The sequence below is a fragment of the Pinus tabuliformis genome, chromosome 9 (assembly GCF_031772625.1).
Source record: "Pinus tabuliformis cultivar Carrire ecotype Pingquan chromosome 9, CPIR1, whole genome shotgun sequence".
Taxonomy (NCBI): Eukaryota; Viridiplantae; Streptophyta; class Pinopsida; order Pinales; family Pinaceae; genus Pinus; species Pinus tabuliformis.
The window spans coordinates 977,443,452-977,463,673 of NC_142307.1; the positions used below are offsets into that span (position 1 = coordinate 977,443,452).

Sequence of the window (20,222 nt, forward strand, 5' to 3'; positions counted from 1 at the left end):
GTTGTGCTCCTTATATGGCATTGTTCTCCATACCGGCTTGACCATTGGTCTTCCTGTTTGGTTATTTTCGTCCTCGATGATTCCGTGTGTGGAAACGAAATTTGACAACAAAGTTCTCCTGCACCTGAATAAACATCAACCTATGTGATGTCCTAACAGTTAAATCTTTCCTTCTTCGCCTAATTTCTTCACACCTCGTTCTTCGTCTTCGCCTGGTGTGAAAGTCTGAATTCTAGTAACCAGGAAGCTAAGAAGAAGAAGAAGCAAAATAAGCAAGGGGTAACCAAAAACTATTGTTACCGATGCAACTAATGAAGAAAAATCTTCCCTCCAACCTTAGAAAGTAAAATTCCCTTGCATGCTATATAAGGGTGACCTCCTTCTTCAAAATTGTCTTGGTATTCCCAAGGTCTTAGAAGTGTGTTCCACATGTTCACATCGACCTTTGTCATAAGCCTTTGGCAATCATGCTAGTGACCAACCCTCAAATAGTAACTGTAAAGCCTATGGGAAAAAGGGAAAAGTCAAATTTCCCTGTCAGTTGTATGAAGGTAATCATCCCATTCACCTTTGTCCTTTTATGGATGAAGCTTCCAAAGAGTTGGAAAACCTTACAGCTTCTCAACCTTGGATTTCGACTGGGTATCGAAATCTTTCCCCTGATCCTCCACTAGTTGATCCAGTATTTGATCAAAATTTATATTTGGTCAATCCCACTCTCTCTGAAAGTGAGTCTCGTGAGTCTATTCTCGACCAACCATTGCTTGAGAAAGTGGTAGACTTGACCCCACCTTCAGTTAATCATACCTTTCTAGTAGAGAGTGAACCTCATACTGCTCAGGTTCTTCTAGTTTCTTCAGTTTGAATGAACTGGAGGTAAATCATCTTGTTCGCAAGGTGCATGAGAGAATTTCTCCTATTCTCATCGAGAAAAAGGGTAGCTCTCACGTTCCTACGACACCCCCTTTGAGTAGTTTAGTCACTTCATTTGATTGGAGTCAACTGGAAGGATATCTCCTTTTGTCTTATGTGCCTTTCCAGATTACATTATAGGCTTACCATATGGCCGTACCTAGCACAGTCATAGACGAGGGCACATGTGTTAGAATTCTGTCCTCAATTGCTTGGAAAGCTTTAGATTCTCCTCAACTTGTCCCTGTCACGCAAAATTTGTTAGCTTTTAACAAAGGAACCAATCAACCATTAGGGATCCTTCCTAAGTTACCTATTACTTTTAGATGAAATATTGTCTATATAGTGGTGATGGTTTTCTAAGGCCCGTTGGATTTTAATCTACTCCTTGGTCGTGACTATGTTTATGTCATGGGAGCTCTTGTTTCTTCCCTCTTTCAAGTGATGTGTTTCCCACATGAAGGAAGCATTGTGATTGTTGATCATATTACATTCATTGGTCCTGAATTAACTCCCACTCAACCATCATCCCTAAATGGTTCTTATGTGCAGTAGTATCACCCTCGCCATAGGTTAATTATGTGGCCACCTATTCCATGCCCACATCTACTGATGATCTAGTAGGTGATATAGTACACCATGTATTGGGGGCATTGGAACCCGATTTTTCATTTGGATCCCTGGACATGTATCTCTTCCATTGTGTTGTTCTCCCTTCTAATGAAAACCTCTTGGAATCCATGGCCTCCTTTGGTCTATGATCAAAGAGATGGAGCAGAGTTCCTCGTCTTGTGTCAAGCTCGTTAAAAAATGAAACAAGGACCTTGGAGCAAAGTTCCTTGTCTTATGTCAAGCTCCTTAAAAAATGAAACAAGGGATATGGAGTAGAGTTCCTTGTCTTGTGTCAAGCTCATTAAAAAATAAATAAGGGCTATGAGGATAGTTATTTTACTATTTCAACCTCGTTAAAAAATGAAATAGGTCATAAGCATGGTTATTTTCCTCTGACAAGATCCTTAAAAAATGAAACAAATCCCCTTCCAATTCGAGTATTTGATTAGATCTCGTAAAATCTCAGTCGAGTCTTTCACTTGATCTCGTAAGTGAACCTTCATTCTATCTACCTATTAGTAACCAATAGTCTACTTAGGTGGATGAAATGAATCTTGGGGATCATTTACCTCAGGTTGAGTCATTATACTGGGGGCATGAAAACTTATCTCAAGCATATTTTATCTTTGTTTCGAGCTTGTGTAAAAATGAAACCACATCCAAGTATAGATTTTTCCCATGTTTCAATCTTGTGAAAAAATGAAACCATCTTCAAGTATACTGAAGCATGCTTTCCCATGTTTCAATCTTGTGTAAAAATGAAACCATTCCCATTCTACATCTCGTGATTTCCATTTTTATCAGCCGATTTTTTTCCAGATGAACCTTGGTTCTTTCATGCCATTGTCACCATCTCTTTAGTCGATCATATGTTTTCACTTGGTTTCTTTACCCTTGCCTGAGGAGCATCTGCGATGAGTGGTCTTATTAGCCAGCCTCTTGACCTTTATATGTTTTGAGCAGTTCCATCATCACCGGAACCAGTTACTATGCTTTTATACCACTCATTCCTTCAAGTGGAGTCCCCTTTCAGCTCTTTTCAGACTCCAAAAATATGAAAATATTACCAAGCACTTGTCATTTCAAACTCGTAAAAGTAAATGAAATGACGTCTACTCAATATAAATTTAACCCTTTTTCGGGATGAGATAGACTATTGTAAGAAAAAGGAACACCTTAGTCGAACATGGCTAGGAGGTTCTCTCGAATATTATTTTCTACCTTTTCAGATTTGAGAGACAAATTACGAAAAGGGACATGATGGAGTTTTATTTTTCGTCTCTTTTTCAAACTCTCTAAATGTGAAAAAGATACCGAGTTATTCTTGCGTTGGACTCGTTAAAATTTTAGGACGAAAGACTTGTCACCATGACAAGCCTAAGTTTATCCTTCCTAGGACTCGTAAAACTTACTAGGATGGATTCATTCGAAGGGTGAACTTATACGACAAGCATATGGTATCCTCTTCAAGTTTGTGTAGAACTAAAGAGGTACTCGCTAGAAATAGCGGGGAAAAGTGCAGATGAAACATCTTTTGTAGCATGTCACTCTTGAACATGACACTCATCTATTTCTCGTGTCGGGTTCGAGATAGCCTCAGTTAGTCACATGTCCTACCAAGTTTGGGCGATCCATTTTGCCTCTCATTTGACTATTCCACCTCTTCATTATGACCCTTAGTCCTATGTTGAGTCTAATGCTGCCACACTCCGGAGTCGTGTCACCAATATGTTTTGAGAAGTCTGATCTGCAGTTATTTACCTATACACATCATTTGAGTCATTGTTACAGCCTTGAAACTTATTCCACTTTGTTTCCTTGTTTCGTGTTGACAATGAGGGAATCATTATGACCCTCCTTCGATGGGTCACTTTCTGTCGACTTCAGCTCATTACCCAGGAAGATGACTTAGAAACTCCCTTTCCGTACCTTAGAGCTTGCATGCCTTAATGGCAATTTCTTTGCATCCGATGACAGGTTTTCACTATCGGCCTTCGATTGAATGATTCCACAAGTGTTCGACTTCAGCTTCATTATCACATTCACGGATTGTATTATTGTACCTTGAGATCCATTGTCATTGTTGGTGGTTTCTCTCATACCATTTATAGGTCCACATCATTGACCTGTAATCAGGTGATTTTCTAGCATGTTTGACTTCAACACTTTCCTTCGCATGTTAGAATTCGTACTTTGATTGGGTTGGGATGGAGCACAAGACCCTGAGTCTTGTCTAATATGATTTAGGTTGTGTGGAGTTATATGTTGTTCATTATTATATCCATGTTTCTACTATACGAATGGTCGTGACCATACCGTGGGACTTTATATTCATGATGATCCTCGTTATCTGAATGGTTGCACCCATACCATGGATATTTTCATATAGTCTTCATCATCCATATCACTACGCCCACGTCATAGATTCATGTCTTGATCTCAAATATGTATATGTATATGCGTCCTTTATTTGCAGGTCTCCTAACAGTGTGTGTCCTCGTCCTTGCAAAATCTTGTAAATCATCTCAGCCATCACTCCTTTTTATGCCCTCATGCTTAGGGGGCATTTGTTACACATTATTTTTTCACACCTCCTGCACATCCTTGTGGCATACCCTGAAGTACCCGAAACATGACCATTATGTAGTGTACTCATTCCTGTATATAGCTCAGATCCCTCCTAGAGACTTTGATTGGAAAATGCCTTGAGCTTTCCCTAAAGAAATAGCTCTTAAAACCCTAAAATGAGAACCATCACTCTTATAAGGCTTAAAACAATGATGGTTGCTTTTTAGGGTTTTAAGAGCTATTTCTTCATGGAAATCTCAAGGAATTTTCCAATCAAAGTCTTTAGGAGGGATCTTAGTTGTATACATGAATAAGTACACTGCATAATGGTCATGTTTCAGGCACTTCGGGGTATGTCACAGGGATAGTGCAGGAGGTGTGACAAAATATTGTGTAACAACTACACGCTCCCCATAATTGTGTTGGACATGCATGTGATAAGGGTGAATTCAAGCTCGAACTAAGAATCCAAGGCTTCACTTGTTGCTCATCCTAAGTTTTTCATGCTCGAATTTGTTTTTTGATACTTCGTGGCATAGTGCTCAAATTCATGACAATTGAAGCATTTAATTTTGGACAAATATCTCCTCTTTCCCCCTTGGCTGGATTCTGGTTTGGGTTGATATTTCTTCCCTTTTCCATTCTTTCCCTTTACAACCAATGCAAATTTGTCTACATCCTTGCCATTGGATGAAGTCCCATTTCTGGTATTCCACCTTATTTCCTCCTTTACGAAATCAAACCATAAGTGTTCCTAATTCAGTAGTTTCTCCCTTTCGTTCACTGAATCATGGTAGCTATGCCAGCTCTTGGGAAGGCCTATAAGGGCTAGGTTTACCAAGTCATATTCTACAACATTAACACCAATTGCACCAATTTCATCACGAACTTGTGTGAATCTGCTCAGATACTATGGAATTGTGTCATTCTTCTACATCTTAATATTTTAAAGTTTTCTTTAAGGGCCAGTTTCCTAGGGTTGTTGTTAGTTTAGAATATATTTGTCAGTGTCTGGGACATTTCATAATGAGTTTCTTTTCTATGGATATTTGAGACAATTTGGTCTCGTACTCCCTCCAATATTATTATCCTTTCCTGATCTACATCTTTCTTCCACTGGGTTAGGTTCTATGCATTAGATTTATGTCATTTTGCAATGTCTATATTGACATATTCTATCAATTTTTTGTCATCGAGCACCACCTCCATGTGATCCTTCTATTTAATGAAATTAGAGTTGCCTTCCAAGGCATACTCTAATCTTAGCCCGTTGAAGGTCATACTCCCAACTTTGAAGAGATCTTGCTACACTGAAGCTGCAAATTCAAACCTCTTGAGAAACAACTTTGAAATTCCTGCTCTACTACTAATCCTGCTCTAATACCATGTGTTATATGGAATCTATGACTACGGATACAAGTGCCTTCCCTGGGCCTAGTGGCATAGAAAATTTTAGGGGCTAACATTTGTAGGTGGGCTAATTTTCCAGGATTTTTCCAAAAAAAATATTTTCCAATTTCCCTTTTATCTAAAAATGATTCGCCCAATTTTTACAATATAAATTTATTTTAATTTAAAATTTTCCAAAATTATGTAGAGACTATATATAAAATCATTATAAATTTGAATATTTTTACAAATATATCAACAAACATTTTACAGCTTGTATATTACATACTAGTGAAATTCGCCAAGGTTTCTAAAATTTAAGATAAATTTCCATCCTTAAAACCTTCCCTACCTGGTGGATTGACCTAGAACAAAATAAAGCAAAGGGCACAATGCCTTCCTTAAAGTAATTGAATGATGGGATGAGGCCTACATAGAATTTGTCACAAGCTTCACTCCTTCCTCGTCTTGTACACTCCAATCCTAGCTTTGATTGTTATAATTAGAAACTGCACAATCAAACAAGACAGGCCAAAGCTCTATGACATCTATGTATCATAATATAATCACTTCATTCAATAGATCAACATGGTATTGAAATACATGAAATCATAAAATCATATATAGGAAAATAGACTACTCATTGTATTAATAGAAATGGAGAGAGTTACAACCAAAAATAGGATTTGATCTTGTAGAAGAGCTCCCCAAGTTGACTTGTCCTTTTCTTGCCACAAAGGATGCTCCTATTTCACCCTAATCCATGGAATAATGACTCTCAAAGCATAGGCATGAGGGTAGAATCAATCTCCAAAAGCCAACCCCTTGCCCATGGATGGTTGTAAATATATAGGTGAGGGAGGTATTTCATGAATTCTTATCCATTTATCAATATAAGCTTGAGATCCACTTGAGATGGGAGGATGAGCTCAAGGGAAAAGAGCTGAAAACTCCAAGGTAGGATCAAATAGGATTCGATGCTCTTATCCAAGGTAAATGGTTGAATCAACCTTACGAATATTTTGGAAGAGGAAGCTTTAGGATTCTTTTTATTTTTCTCAAATTTCTAGAATCAGCGCACCCCCAACCATGGATAACCTGTTGGTGATCAGCACATGTGCATAGAGGGTTAACCTTGTGCTCAACGCTGGTCCCTAAAGGTCCAGGGTGCATTGGGTATTGGAAACTCAGCAGTCAAGAGAAGAAACTCAAGGATTCAGCAAAGTCATGCTTAGGGCTTTTTGTAGGGATGATGACAATATGTTAAAGGATGTGAACTGGTCTCGTTTGAAGGCTTAATGACCAGATGTGAAAAAATGGCCTATAATATATTTCCCCCTAAAGTGAAAAGTTAGAAATGATAACTAAAGACTGAAGTGTTTTTCCTTGTGACAAGTTATGATGAAGAACAAGTGGATCAGAGCATCATCTATTACAATACACTTACATCATGATATCTTTGTTGAGGGAGGCACACCCATTCTCAACACATAAGCTAACATTACATCTACAATGACTAAAAGACATGTCCACGGATGGCTGATGGTGGACCCATGACTAGATGACCATTTTTATGATCATAGCCATCACACATTGTGATCTTGTATTAATCCCGAAATCACGGCCTCGGTGGATGAAACTAGATCTGAGGTCTTCTATCTCATTCACGTGACCAGCCAATGTCAGAGTCTAACCATGTGAATTAATGAGCCGAAGTCAAACATGGTAGACACCATATGATTACCATCCAATGATGTAGGTCATTAACATACGCGAGAGAAACCACTGATGATGTTAATGGATCTCAAGTTGTTCTAGTATAATTTGTATGGTGTGAATGAATGAGTTGATGTCGAACACCACACAAAATATTTCTACCAAAGGCCAATGATGTAAACTTGTCGCCAAGAGAGAGAGGAAACTTTCCATTGATGTATGTAAACACTAAGGTACAAAAGGGGTGTTTCCATGTCAACTTCCTAGATAATGAGCTTGTTTCGATAGGAAGTGACCCATTGTAGGAGGGAATTGATGCATCCCCCATAAACGACGTGAAACGGGAATGATGATTTGATACAAAATGACCAAAATGATGATGATACAAAACTGGATTAGGAACAACAGACATAGAATGATGGCTTAAAAGTATTGTATTAGATATCGATTGAATTACTTCTCTTGAAAATAGTGGAAACACTGAATGGAGTTGGCATCTTTGACCCAAAACTGAAACGGAGGCTTTGAAATGGTATGATAAACCAAAAGAAAATTAGATTTGCCAACCCAACATCCACGAAGATGAAGCGAAAGAGTGTCGTGTTCAAAAGTGACTCGATTCCATTAACAAGTGGAGTATCCCATTTTCCCAACTTCCCCAACCATTACTGGTCAATACCTATTTATTTTTGACAAGCTTGAGGAGGATAACATATGCTTGATTTATAAGTTTGTCCTTCGGATGAATCCCTATGAGAATATTTAATGAACCCAGAGAAGGAGTGGTTAGGCCCCATCATGATCGACAAGTCCATCATCGTTTGATGTTTGTACGAGTCCAATGAAGGTGAAAACTCGACATCTTTTTCATGTTTAGATAGTCTCTTGAGTCTGAAAAGGAAGAAAATGATACTCAGGAGAACCTCTTAGCCATGTTCGACTAAGGTATTCCTTTTTCATAAGTAGTCTATCTCAGTGTAGAAAAGGGTTAAACTTATACTGAGTAGACGTCTTTTCATTTACTTTAACGAGTTTGAAAAGATAAGTGCTCGGCAATCTTTTCATATTTTGGGAGTCTGAAAAGAGCTAAAAGAGAACTTCAAGGGGGTTCCTTTTTCGTAATTTTACAGAGCCCAATAATGTGATAAAAGTTTACTCTCGGTCAAAATGATCTTATTGCATTCAAAACACGAAAAAATATGTTAAATAGTTGTCGACCTACTCAAAACACCATCAAAAGGATTAGAAATACCTGTTTGATGATAAAATTGAATTGTAACAAGGTAAAAACTTTAAATATGAGTAGAAAATGACCATAAATATCTAAAATGACAATTCATTTTTACCATTTCACATTTACCTTTTAACATTGGAGCTCTAAGTGCTTTTTACCCCTGATCTTCTGCAATTGATTGCAGTCAATCTAGAAGATTATTTTAGGCATCGTCACTTCCAAGTAGGAGCTAAGACCTTTCTCTTTCTTTTCATGGTGGAATTTTGCAGTTTCATGCACATTTCTTGGGTTTTTAGAGGCCCTAGGGCATAAATATTGCGCCCTTGGATTAGCGCACTGCCAAAAGATCGAAATGTGAGTTGATCCTAGAAACTTAACACTAGAGGGAGTATTGCAATGCATTTTCCTCCCTTAGGGGGTGCGTTGGGCACAAAATCCAAATTTCTTCCACTAGTTTATCTCAAAATTTATCAAGTTTTTTTTGCATGAAATTGATCCTAATGAATCTCTTTGTAATGTTTCAAGATTTCATTGCTACAAAATGTCTTTGATATGGAGGGAAAGATAACATGAATAACAAGATATGAATGCATAAAATGATCTTGCTATCATCTAGGCGCTAAGAGATTATGGATTGCTAAAATTCTTCTAGCTTCTCAGAATGAAGCAACAGATGGAATTACTTGAATATCTTGTAAGTGCATGGGATTTTCAAGCACAGGCATTTAGACTAGGAGCACATTTTCTCAAGATAAAGGTAAAGGACATATATTTCTTGAGTGGTCTATCTAGACAAGGTGCCCTCGTCTCTTTCACAAGAATGAGAAGGGGATGATTTAGCAACATCCTCGTAATAACAGGAAGAATTGACTTCGTAAACCACTCAAGTAAAATCTAATCTGGAATAAAAACTTTGACTAACCGATGTATACGTCTCCATTCATGTATATGATCAGAAATTGAGTCGATTTTGATTGTTTTAAAGAAGTCAATAGTTCATTACCAGTATCATATCAAATTGGTAGTTGGAAATGGGTTAAAAATGTTGTTGCTAGAGAGTTAAAGTTATGAAAAATGTGTGAGGTAGCTCAATGGGCCATTTGGATGACAAACCGATTAAAGTTCATTGGAAAATGTGAAGATGGATGGAATCGTCGATTAAATAATTTGATGCACACCAAATATGATATGTCATCACATGATTGGATGGGTCTTCTCTCGATTTGCCTTCAAAATTGGGTATGTCTCTCGGTAACTTGGTAGGAATCATCGACTAATAAGGATAATAATAAATGGGATCATTTGTTAACTAGGATAGATTAGGTAAATCTAGGGTTGCAATAAACGGTAACTGTCAGTTACGGTCTTGAGATAACGTTTAATAACCTTGCGAGTTAAGACCAACCCCTGGAGGAGGATACCCAGGATATCCTGGAATAGCCTATGCAGTTGGAATTGGAATTCCACCAGGCTAATCAGGGTGAACCATAGCGGGTTGAGATTAAACAAGGACTTGATAAGTATGACCAGGGTATGGTTGACTCTAGAAAGGTTGAGTTTCACCCATTTGACCTAAGTAATATTGCCCCTGTACAAATTGAACATGCAAAGGTTGACCTTAAACAAATTGACTTTGAACAGTTTGACTTTGAATAAATTGACCTTGAAAAGGCGAGTTTTGGAAAGTTTGACCTTGGAAAGATGAACTTTGAAAAACTTGTCCTTGAAAAGGTGGAACTTGATAAGCTTGACCTTGAAAAGGTGCTTGCATTGTTCCTACAATGGGTTGGCCGATAGGAACGGTTTGATAAGTAGAAACCTGCGGGATTGCCTGAGTATTATGAGGAGAAAATATTTGAGGGGTAACTGGAATGGTCGATTGTGATACTCCTGATATAGGTGTCTAAGTAGAACTTGGAACGGCTACAAAACAGGTGTTTGTGGTGAACTCTAAACAGGTTGTTGAATCGGTTGTTGAACAGGTGATTGAGGAATTCCTTGGACAAGTTGTTGGACAATTGTTTGTGGAATCCCCTGAACAGGTCGTAGGACAGGTACAACAATACTTGGAATAGGTATTTGAGGAATAGGTTGTCAAGCAGGTTGAACAAATTGATAAAGTGGCACTTATGGAGCAACTGGACCAAACTGTTGAGTAAAATCAAGATTCCAAATAGTGTTTGCCCGAGGGTAAGGAGTATTAAGCGAAGGTTGATTTACAGCAAGTTGACCTAGATCAGGCTAAGGTATCTGACCATAAGTTCCAATAAAAGGTTGACCCCCAAAAATATGTTGTCCTCCAAGTGAAGGATAAGGTGGTTTCCCCCCAGGTAGGTAAAAACACCAGTTGGGGTTACTTGAGGGTTACTTCAATTACCGGATACCATATGAATTTGTTGGTCTAATGTCATAAGTGCTTCAGGCATGGATGTCATTCTCTAAACAGTAGATGTAGATAAACCAGATGACCAAGTAGAAGGTTGGGGAGAAGAAGCAGCTCCTAAAAAAGTCTCAGTAAGTGATTCCAGGGCGCTGGTAAACATATATGAATCAATGGGTTGGCTCCCAATAGGGATTTCTGACATATTTCTTTCTGGTGAATAAAAGGGAATGTGTGGCAATGACAAAGTCTAACTAAAAAAGCTCACAGTGGTAGAATACCAAGGGTCGGGTCGGAAAGGAGAGAAAGGAAATCTTGGGTCAAAAGATTCACTACCAGTAAATGGAGAATGAGGTGTTTTTGTCTTTTCATTTATGGTAATATATTCAATGCTAATTAACTATAAGCTAATTAACCCATAAGCTAATCCATTCGTAATTATCAGCTTCCTTCGAGGTGAAGGTGGCTCGGGAGTAGGATCTATAACAGTCGAAGGTGATTCAGGTTGATAAACATTAGACTCAGGTTCTTCTATGTCTGGTTCGGTTAGTTCAGTATTCGTAGCTTCACTAGTATCAAATTCAGTTTGAACTACTTTGGTAATCTCTAGGCCAGAGTGAACTAAGCCTGATTCTATTTCTTGTGTTGGATTCACTTTCGTTTCTATTGTCTCAAATTGTAAAACTGTTGATGTTTCAGGTTCCTCTGAGGATTTGGATCCTGTTGACTTTGACCTTTCAACTTATATCTTTTCCAATTGACTAAGTGTACATTCAAGAGGTTTACCTTACATTCCACGTCACTGCCTTGGTGATTCAACCAGGATGAAAATTATAACAAAATCAAACAATATTCACAATCCAATCCTAAGGTCTCTAAAAAGTAAAAACAAACAATTAACGCACACTAAAAAATCTAAGGATTCAAACCATGCAAATAAGCATATCACAGTGAAATCACTAGTTGGTGATGAAATCCAACGTTGCAGAAATCAAAGTGAAAAGTGGTTATATATAGAGCGAGTGGAAACAGTTACACTAACAACCTACTTAATGTACACGATCTGATGTAATTAAACTTCATTATGCCATCTCGAATGGAGAATACCCTCCAGAAATTTACAAGTGAGTCTAGCCAATATTTGTTTCAGGTACAGTAGAGACTTCCCCTCTGTCATCACCTCGGGTAAAGCCCTAAGAATACGGTCACGTAAAAAATTTCAATCTGGGGGGACAGTCGCAGATCAGACGTACACATAAGGGCAGAGAAACAAAGCTTAATCCCCTTGAAAGTTCCTCAACATGGTTAATATGAGGTTTACTTCCAAGTGACTCCCAAGTACATTTGGCACCATTTTTAGTATGTGTAAATCACTTTACCATAGCTAATGAAGTGGGTTTGATCACTTCACCGAGTCTGATATGATCTCGTGCTTGACTCCTTTGTAAGGGGAACTTCTTAGAGAAAAATTGTAGTAAATGGATTTTTCTCCCTATCACAAGATACTAATGTTTTTTTGCAGTTTTGGAAAGTTGTCTCACTTCCCTATTCCAAAGCCCTACAACCGGATCTATTGTAGGTGGAAAAGAGCCCTAAAAATAAAACTTTCTAGATTGATTTTATTAGCATTGATTTTAAGAGTTGTTATTTACTCAAAGGTAATGGATGTGAAACTGATGAAATTATGACTCGACACAAATCCTAATGTAGTCGAAAATGATAATGTAATCTTTTTGTTTCAATGAAAATCTATCTGAAATAAGGAAAGGATCTTTCACTTTTTCAACTGAAATGTAAACAAAAAATATAAATTCCACTATAATCATTCTCCTAAGATGCAGATGTCCAATTTCAAATCACCCAAATATTGAAAATAACTTCAAATTTTCACTTTGCCCAATAACGAAAGAAAACAAGAAACCTTTGTTTTCATACAATCACTCAGAAATTTGAAAAATGCAACAGAAAACAAATAATGACTAAAAATGAGTTTTCCTTAGTTGATTGCTATGAATTCACTTGCGGCAAAAGTACAGTTCATGAACACTTCAGCAGCAGAAATAAAAATGGTTTTTCATTTTGAAACTAGTACAAGAAGTATTTTTCACAAACAATACCTAATCTTGCAAATCATTGATTTTTACACACAGATCAACCTTTCGCAAAAGATAAAATTGGACTCAAAACCTGATGTAATCAACAGAATAAAGATAGACAGTCAACAAGACAAGACCAACAAATCTCTCCTTTGATAGATCGATCATTCATCGAATAAGACCTTACCCTAATTTGCAAAAAAAAGACAATCACAAGCAAATCTTTCCATAACACTCAGCCATGCTAACAATCATTCAAAAAAGGTACAAGCAAGTGTAAATTGACAGGAAAAACCAAAAAGTTTGGACTAGATAAGGATAGAACTAAAAAAATTTAAAATTCCAAGAATGTGCGCAAGTTCTAGTGGAAACCAGTGTGTATACGCTCTATTTCTAAAAGACAGGTGCACAAATATGCGCACTATGACTAAAACTTAAGTGCACACAGCAAGGAATTTCACAAAAAATAAAAAAACAAGTCAAATCCAAGCCAAAATCCAAAATTTTAATCTTTCCATACATTCAAAGAAGGCTTGTACAAAAGGTTCAAAAGTTCAAACAAGAAAACTAAAGGAGAGTGAGATGAGTCCCCAGAGGGGTCGCCAATTTTTTATGTGGACCTATCCCTCTTATGGACAAGAGAGATCTCCATAGACTTCAAAGAAACCTAGTAACAAACAATCAAGAACTATTACCTTTCTCTAGACTATGATAGAGGCCACTTACTGTTAAAAAAAATGACTGATGTAGTCCCTTTCAGATCTCTCATTCATCTACTCCTTGATGCTTTAGAGGTCCTCTTGTTGCTCCCCACAGCTTCTCCATGACATCCTGAAGGAGATCTGCATTGACAGAAACAAACAAGAGATCAAAGCATCCAATATATAATCATGAGATAAATGGACTAATTAACTAATCATATACCATAAACTGATCAATATGTAATCACAATCTATGTAGGTGATCAAGGAATCCTACAAATTATATCAAAAAAGATGTAATTGAGAAAGAACAATTGCCTTATATTAATAAAATGGATAATAGCCTTACAACCATGTAGCCTTGATGTTGCAAGTCCCTTCCCACAATATCCAACCCTCTCCTTGAATGAATAGCCTTCCAACCTTATTCCTGCAACGTAAACCTTCTTCTGACATTCCTCCTCAATCCTAAATCCTTGGTTAGCTTTATTGGCCAAGAGTGGGAAATTTGGGATCCATTTTCCAAGGGATGAGATCCTCTAATGGTGGGATAGAGATTCCACAAATATAGGGAGTTTCTCCATGATGGGAGGGATCAGGACTGAATAGGAAACCATTTGAAGCTTGTTGGTTGGGATAGATGCTACCAACAATTCTTCTAGACTTTACGTTTTGTTTTTACATGTGGTAAGTCATGTTCACAGGTCACAGTGTAAGACAATGCGTACTTATGTGCAGCTTCTAATGGTCTTATCTGCATATCTGCAGAAATAAACTAGGGAATTGCGCAGGTAGCCAAAAATAGGGCTTTGTACCATGGGATCCAAGAATTCCACTTTCTTTGAGATAATTTTTGCACGTGAATGCTCTGGGACACATTTGTGGATAACGAAATATCCAAACCAATGGTCATTTTCCTAATGCGACAAAATGTTGTGTAACAAAGTGAAGTTTGATGAGCCCATTCTAATAGTCTGCGACAACACCAGCACCATAAGCCTCTCAAAAAATCGTGTTATGCATTAAAAAAATACACATTCCTAGTAACTACCACATTCTTCGGGAACAAGTTACCAAAAAGAATATCAAGGTAGAGAACATTGGGACAAAGGAACAAATAGTTGACTTCTTCACCAAGCCTCTACCATGAGAGATATTTGAGTATCTTCGGCGGAAGCTTAATATTCTATCAAGTTCACATTGATATGTATTCCATCAAGCCAAGTAGACAGGGGGAGAAACGCATGTTGCAATAAGAGAGAAAAGGTATCTCATTAGGGAGAGTCACCTTTTTCCATTGATTTCAAAGGGGGAGAGAAATCACAAAAAGAAGATCAGAGGCATGGATTTAGGGGGAGCAGCAATCACATGGGGAGTAGGTATGTTTCCATCAATGAAAAAAGGGGGGGATTGTTGGAAATTAGTTGTCATTGATGTCAACCCAAGCAACAGCCAAAAGAAGCCCCACTTTCAATGACTAAAATGAAAAGGAAGTCAGGGTTCTTGGGATCAATATCATCTTCATTTGGTGGTCTTTGTCATGTTGATTCTAACAATAGATAGCATGCCTCATAATTCCTCATGATCGAGGAGATATGTCTCTATAAAGGTTGGAGTCCCATTTGTGGTCAAAAGCCCCTAAAGAAGATTCTACAAGTAACCTATAGATTGTTGACTTTTTATTTCAAAAATTAATTTAAGTTAATGATGGACCTATCCTAATAAATTTTGTTGGCTAAAGGTGATATCGTCAAGGGAAATTTAATTAGTCAAGTCAGCATCCAAAAATAAAATTATTTTGGCTCAACTATATTAAATTTTGAAATTCAAAATTTGAAGGTCGACTCCCTCCAATTGATCAATTCGACTTCATTGTTGGTGACTCTTTAACTACTATAAATATAGCTCGGATCCTCCTTGAGGGCATCAATAAAAGATCTATTCACATACATATATTGATATGAGGCCTTAAGAAGTCATGAACATCTGAAGTAGTAGGCCGAAGTTGAGAGATTTTTTTCTTGGTCACTTGAAGTTTGCTTTTGATTATTGGTTCATCATTAAGTGTTGAGCATCTTCTGAGGCCCTTAGCCCCTTTTTTGAAAATGTCTATGACAATTTTCTAAGGTGGATTTGGGCTTATCCTCTGAGGAACTTCGTGGGTATATTAGCACATACTTGAGGCCAAACTCATGTAACAAATGTGCAAGTTCTAAGGCTTTATTTTGGCCTTCAACAGAAGCAAGTTTGGTGGCATATTTCAACAGTTATGAGCACCTTTTGCAGACCCCTAAAACCTAAGTTCATTAGCTTCTATTCGTTGCTATTTATGGCATCAAAGATCTAGGCTGAAGACATTTTCTTGTGCATATCTTAAAAGCAAAGTCTAGTTTCTCTCAAGCAACTCCATCCCTCTATATTTTGATTACAAATCTATGTGCAATTTTTGGAGGCACTCTGCGTATTATCTTGCAGATATTAGGGTTCTTCTTGTGGAATATTCTAGACTTATTTTTGTGCCCTAATCCGACCTTGACTAAGAGTTAACTCTACCCCTATGGAAGGACACGTCTGAGGAATGAAATTTATGGCAGTGTGTTTTGACAGTGTTAGACGCAAACCTAAGGCATTTTCATCGGGTTAAGGGAGGATTTATTTTGACAGACTTCAACCTTATAATATAACAGATATGGGCCTTGTTGAGGATCAAAACCTTGACTTCTATTAATGCATACCTCAGCCTATGGAATCTAAGGCATATTTTGAAGGATGTTGCATGGGCATATTTTGAGATTATTCATCAAATCTTCACTTATGACCTATCTCTAAAGCTTAGTCCTATAGTGTAGACAAGTGAGATCAAATCTGAGTTAAGGGTTTCATCGACTTATTCTTTTTAGATCTGTTAAAGTAAGGCCATCTGAAGGAATATTTCACTCTAATTTCTAAAGTTTATTTGTGATATATTTAGCCTATGGAGCAACGATTTATTGTTAGATTACAGAGGGATTTCTAAGGGCCTTTGTAAGGTCAAAAAATATTATAATATTTTGTCTGCAGTAGTCCTATGAACCTTGATCAGTTTCTGGCCCACTTGAGAGCATAAAAGACTTACTCTCTAAATCATTGAAGACAATAAAGGGAAATTTCATCTACAATAGTGTTAAGGGTAGTAGTATTAATCAGAGGCACAGTATTGATAGAAAAGAGGACATCTTCAGGAATATCCATGATAGTCAATGGATTTACATCAGCAGATTTGAAGGGAAACTTTAGTTACAACAGTGGTACACTTTGCATAAACAAATCTGAGGTATGAAACTTGATGTGTGAATTTATTGAAGGAATTTCCAGGTATTGCAATAGAAAGGTGTGGTGTCAGTATTCACGAAAGCATATTTTTGATTGACATACTTTTATTGTTCACCGAAGCATATGTTAGAAATAAAGGGGTTTATTGAATACCTTTGTAAGTGGGTCATTTATTGAATATCTTTGTAAGTGGGTCATTATCCATGGTACAAGATCCCACAATTATTTCTCTTTTTTTTATATTTTCAGGGTAGTTAGGTGGTGCAAAGTAGGAGAGTGAAGTCTCCTTCAGGTTCGAGCCTGAAAATACTTCAAGGTGGGAGGGTAGTGTTTGTTGGAGCATCCTATCATTTGTAGCTAATAAAACTAGGGCATTGGAGCATTCTTCCAGATCAATTGGTAAAATCATGGTGTAGGAGCGTCCTTCTAGTTAGAGTTGGTAAAACCATGGTATAGGAGCATCCTTTCAAAAGTTGGAGCTTCCTGATAAATTGAATGTTTTTCTAGAGTAATATGAAGTTGGAGCTTCCCTTTCAGTTAGAGCTAGAAAATTTGTGTACACATAAATTATTAGAAAAGTGTTTGGTGGTTTTTCTCCCATAAGGGTTTCCACCTAAAAATATGTTGTGTACTTCTCTTGTGTTGCGTTGAATATTATTGTTCTGTTGTTCATACTCTAAAAATTTTATAATTAATTAATTGTAAGTGAAATATTGATCTACCCCCTCTCGCTATTTCCAACATTACGTTTTAATAGGCTCAGCACAACCACAAATAAATTGTACTCATGATTTGCGATGCAATATTTGAATTGTAATGGTTACACGTCACGATGGCATAGAGGTGGTATCCAGACATTGTTGGTGTAGCACTTTCCAAGTATGTATGCACAATTCAATTTGTTAAAAAAACACAAATGACATTTGTACTTTCCTTATTCTAAATTAATTTAAACATGTTTCCATCCTCTTTTTCAACAAAATAAGAGCATCTTAAGCACTTGAAAATCAAATAATGGCAAGGAGATATTTTCCTTCGCAATAAAATTGGACATTAGAGTCAAGTGTTTATGGAAGTCTTTCTAAACATTATTATAAAAAAATTTAACTCAAAGTTCCAAATTTTAAGCATAGGAAAGTAATAACTACCCTAATTTAATTTTTTCATAGGTAGATAAACATCCTTCCATGCAATAGAAATATTGTTCCACTAAGTAGCTAAAAGTCATATCTATTTTACCAAATTCATGCAAGGCTTGCACCTGTCGATACCCATTTCACAAGCACAAGTTCACACTACAACAAAACAAGGCATTAACACCAAATTTAGCAACAAGTTATCATTTAGAAAATAATAATAATAATAATAAAATTGAAGCATTTTCCCAATTTAAAAGTCAAAGATAAAGTCATTTTTTGTTAGAGTTAGCATTGGATTTAACATCAAGTTTAATGATAAAGTTACCATTGGATTTACTATTGAATATATTGTCCAGATTAACATTGGAATTTATATCAACTACTTATATATTCAATTTGAAAAAAATAGAAATGTAAAATGGTAATAATTGAACCTGAAACACTTTCCAAAAGGTAGAAGCTCTACTTGAGCTACATTCCTACACAAAAAAATGTCGTTAAAATGCAAGACTAAACTAAAACTAGATTAAAATGTGCAAATGAAAATTTACGGCAACAAAAAAAGTAACTAAGAAAAAAATGGAAACATCAATAGAAAGTGTTAAGGGAATGTTGGGAGTTGAATTTAGATCAGTTTCCAAAAGGAACGATTTGTACTTGATCCCTATTTTCATAGAAATCTACCATTAACAATGTATATTGGAATTGAAATTAAACTAACAAATGCATGCATACAAGTAAATAATGTAGATCTCAAATAAAAATAGTATTTAATAAAAAGGGTGTCAAGATTTGAACTTTTATCTCCTTACAAGAATGCAAGGGTCTTCCTTAAGCCACACCCATGAATCATATGTATATCATACATAATAGCTTGTGCCCCCCTCCCCATAGAAATAAAGGAAAAAAAAAAAAGAGGAAGGAAAGAGGAGAATCAATTACCTTCTTCATGGAGTTTCCTCCATTGAATGCTAACCTTCATGCATAGCCTCCTTGCAGGAAACCTACAACAACGAAACAACACTTAATGTTAACAAATCAACAAAGAAAAAGCTAAGTAAAAGGGGAAAGGAGGAAGACAAGGGAAGGGAGAAACCATTACCTTCCTCATCAAGGTTCCTCTATAAAACCTTAACTTCCATGATGATGAAACTTTAAGAGATATTGAGGGGATTTTATGAGAGAAAACAAGAGATTAAATAAAATAAAGGAAATATCCTCACAATCATGAGAATTAAGACAACTAGATTATTTTGGCCTTGTTCATTTACAACAACAAAAAAGGGAACTGTTTCCCTCACTTTTATTTATTTATTAATGAAACCAGACATTAAACCCCACAATAAACACAACACCAAATTCAATGCTAGATGTAGTGTAAGTGGTGCCATGTTGAGCACTAACCCATGAAATAGTATTGATTTTTCATCAAATCTACAAAAAGAAATCACCAAATAGGTAAATGGATGCAAAAAATGAAACTAAAATGGAAGCTAATGACATATATGTGTTGTAATGACACAAGCGCAAGAACAAGCACAAGCATGCCATTGTAAGACTTGAATCTAAGTGAAGATTATAACAACATCTTGCTTTCATCAACCTAGCAAGCCAGAATTTAATTCTCTTTTGATTATTAATCTATTATCTTTTAACAAAACCTAGAAAATAAAATAAAAACTAAAAACCCTAACTTTAGTTTTTGTTATCTTGCTACTAACTTTATGTTGATTATATTGTCTGCATCATACTCAAATTTATAGTCAATATATATTAAATTTTTATTTATAAGCTAGTTATCTATATATAGTAAGTGGAGTCATTTAAATTCCCTCATAGGCTAGTTTAAATTTTCTAATAGATTAAATATAATAAACAATAATGTGTTAGATGGGTGGAGATGAAAATGTGATTTACTAGGGTTGGGTGTCAGGTAAGATTTGGATCTGATGTTTTTTTTGTCTCTAATATAATTCCATCAATTTCCAACATTGCTAGCCCTAATTAGTTGTAGCTTTTGATTTTATGTATTAAGGGAGCATGAAATGGTAGACCTTTCACATGAAAATGTTGTTGTTATCACATATATTGTAAGGGTATTTTATAAAAATAGAGATGGTACATCCCAAGCCTAACTAAAAACTATTTTTAAAGTTTGTTCAT

General features: G+C 36.4%; 1 long non-coding RNA gene across 1 annotated transcript; it reads right to left on the reverse strand.

Moving 5' to 3' along the window:
* Nucleotides 1-17,927: 17,927 nt before the first annotated feature.
* On the reverse strand, nt 17,928-19,065 carry LOC149152002 (uncharacterized). Its single transcript, XR_016262190.1, has 3 exons — nt 19,002-19,065; nt 18,494-18,538; nt 17,928-18,215 (listed from the first exon to the last, which is right to left on the reverse strand). It is a non-coding gene; the product is annotated as an uncharacterized LOC149152002 (long non-coding RNA).
* Between the last annotated feature and the right edge of the window lie 1,157 nt (nt 19,066-20,222).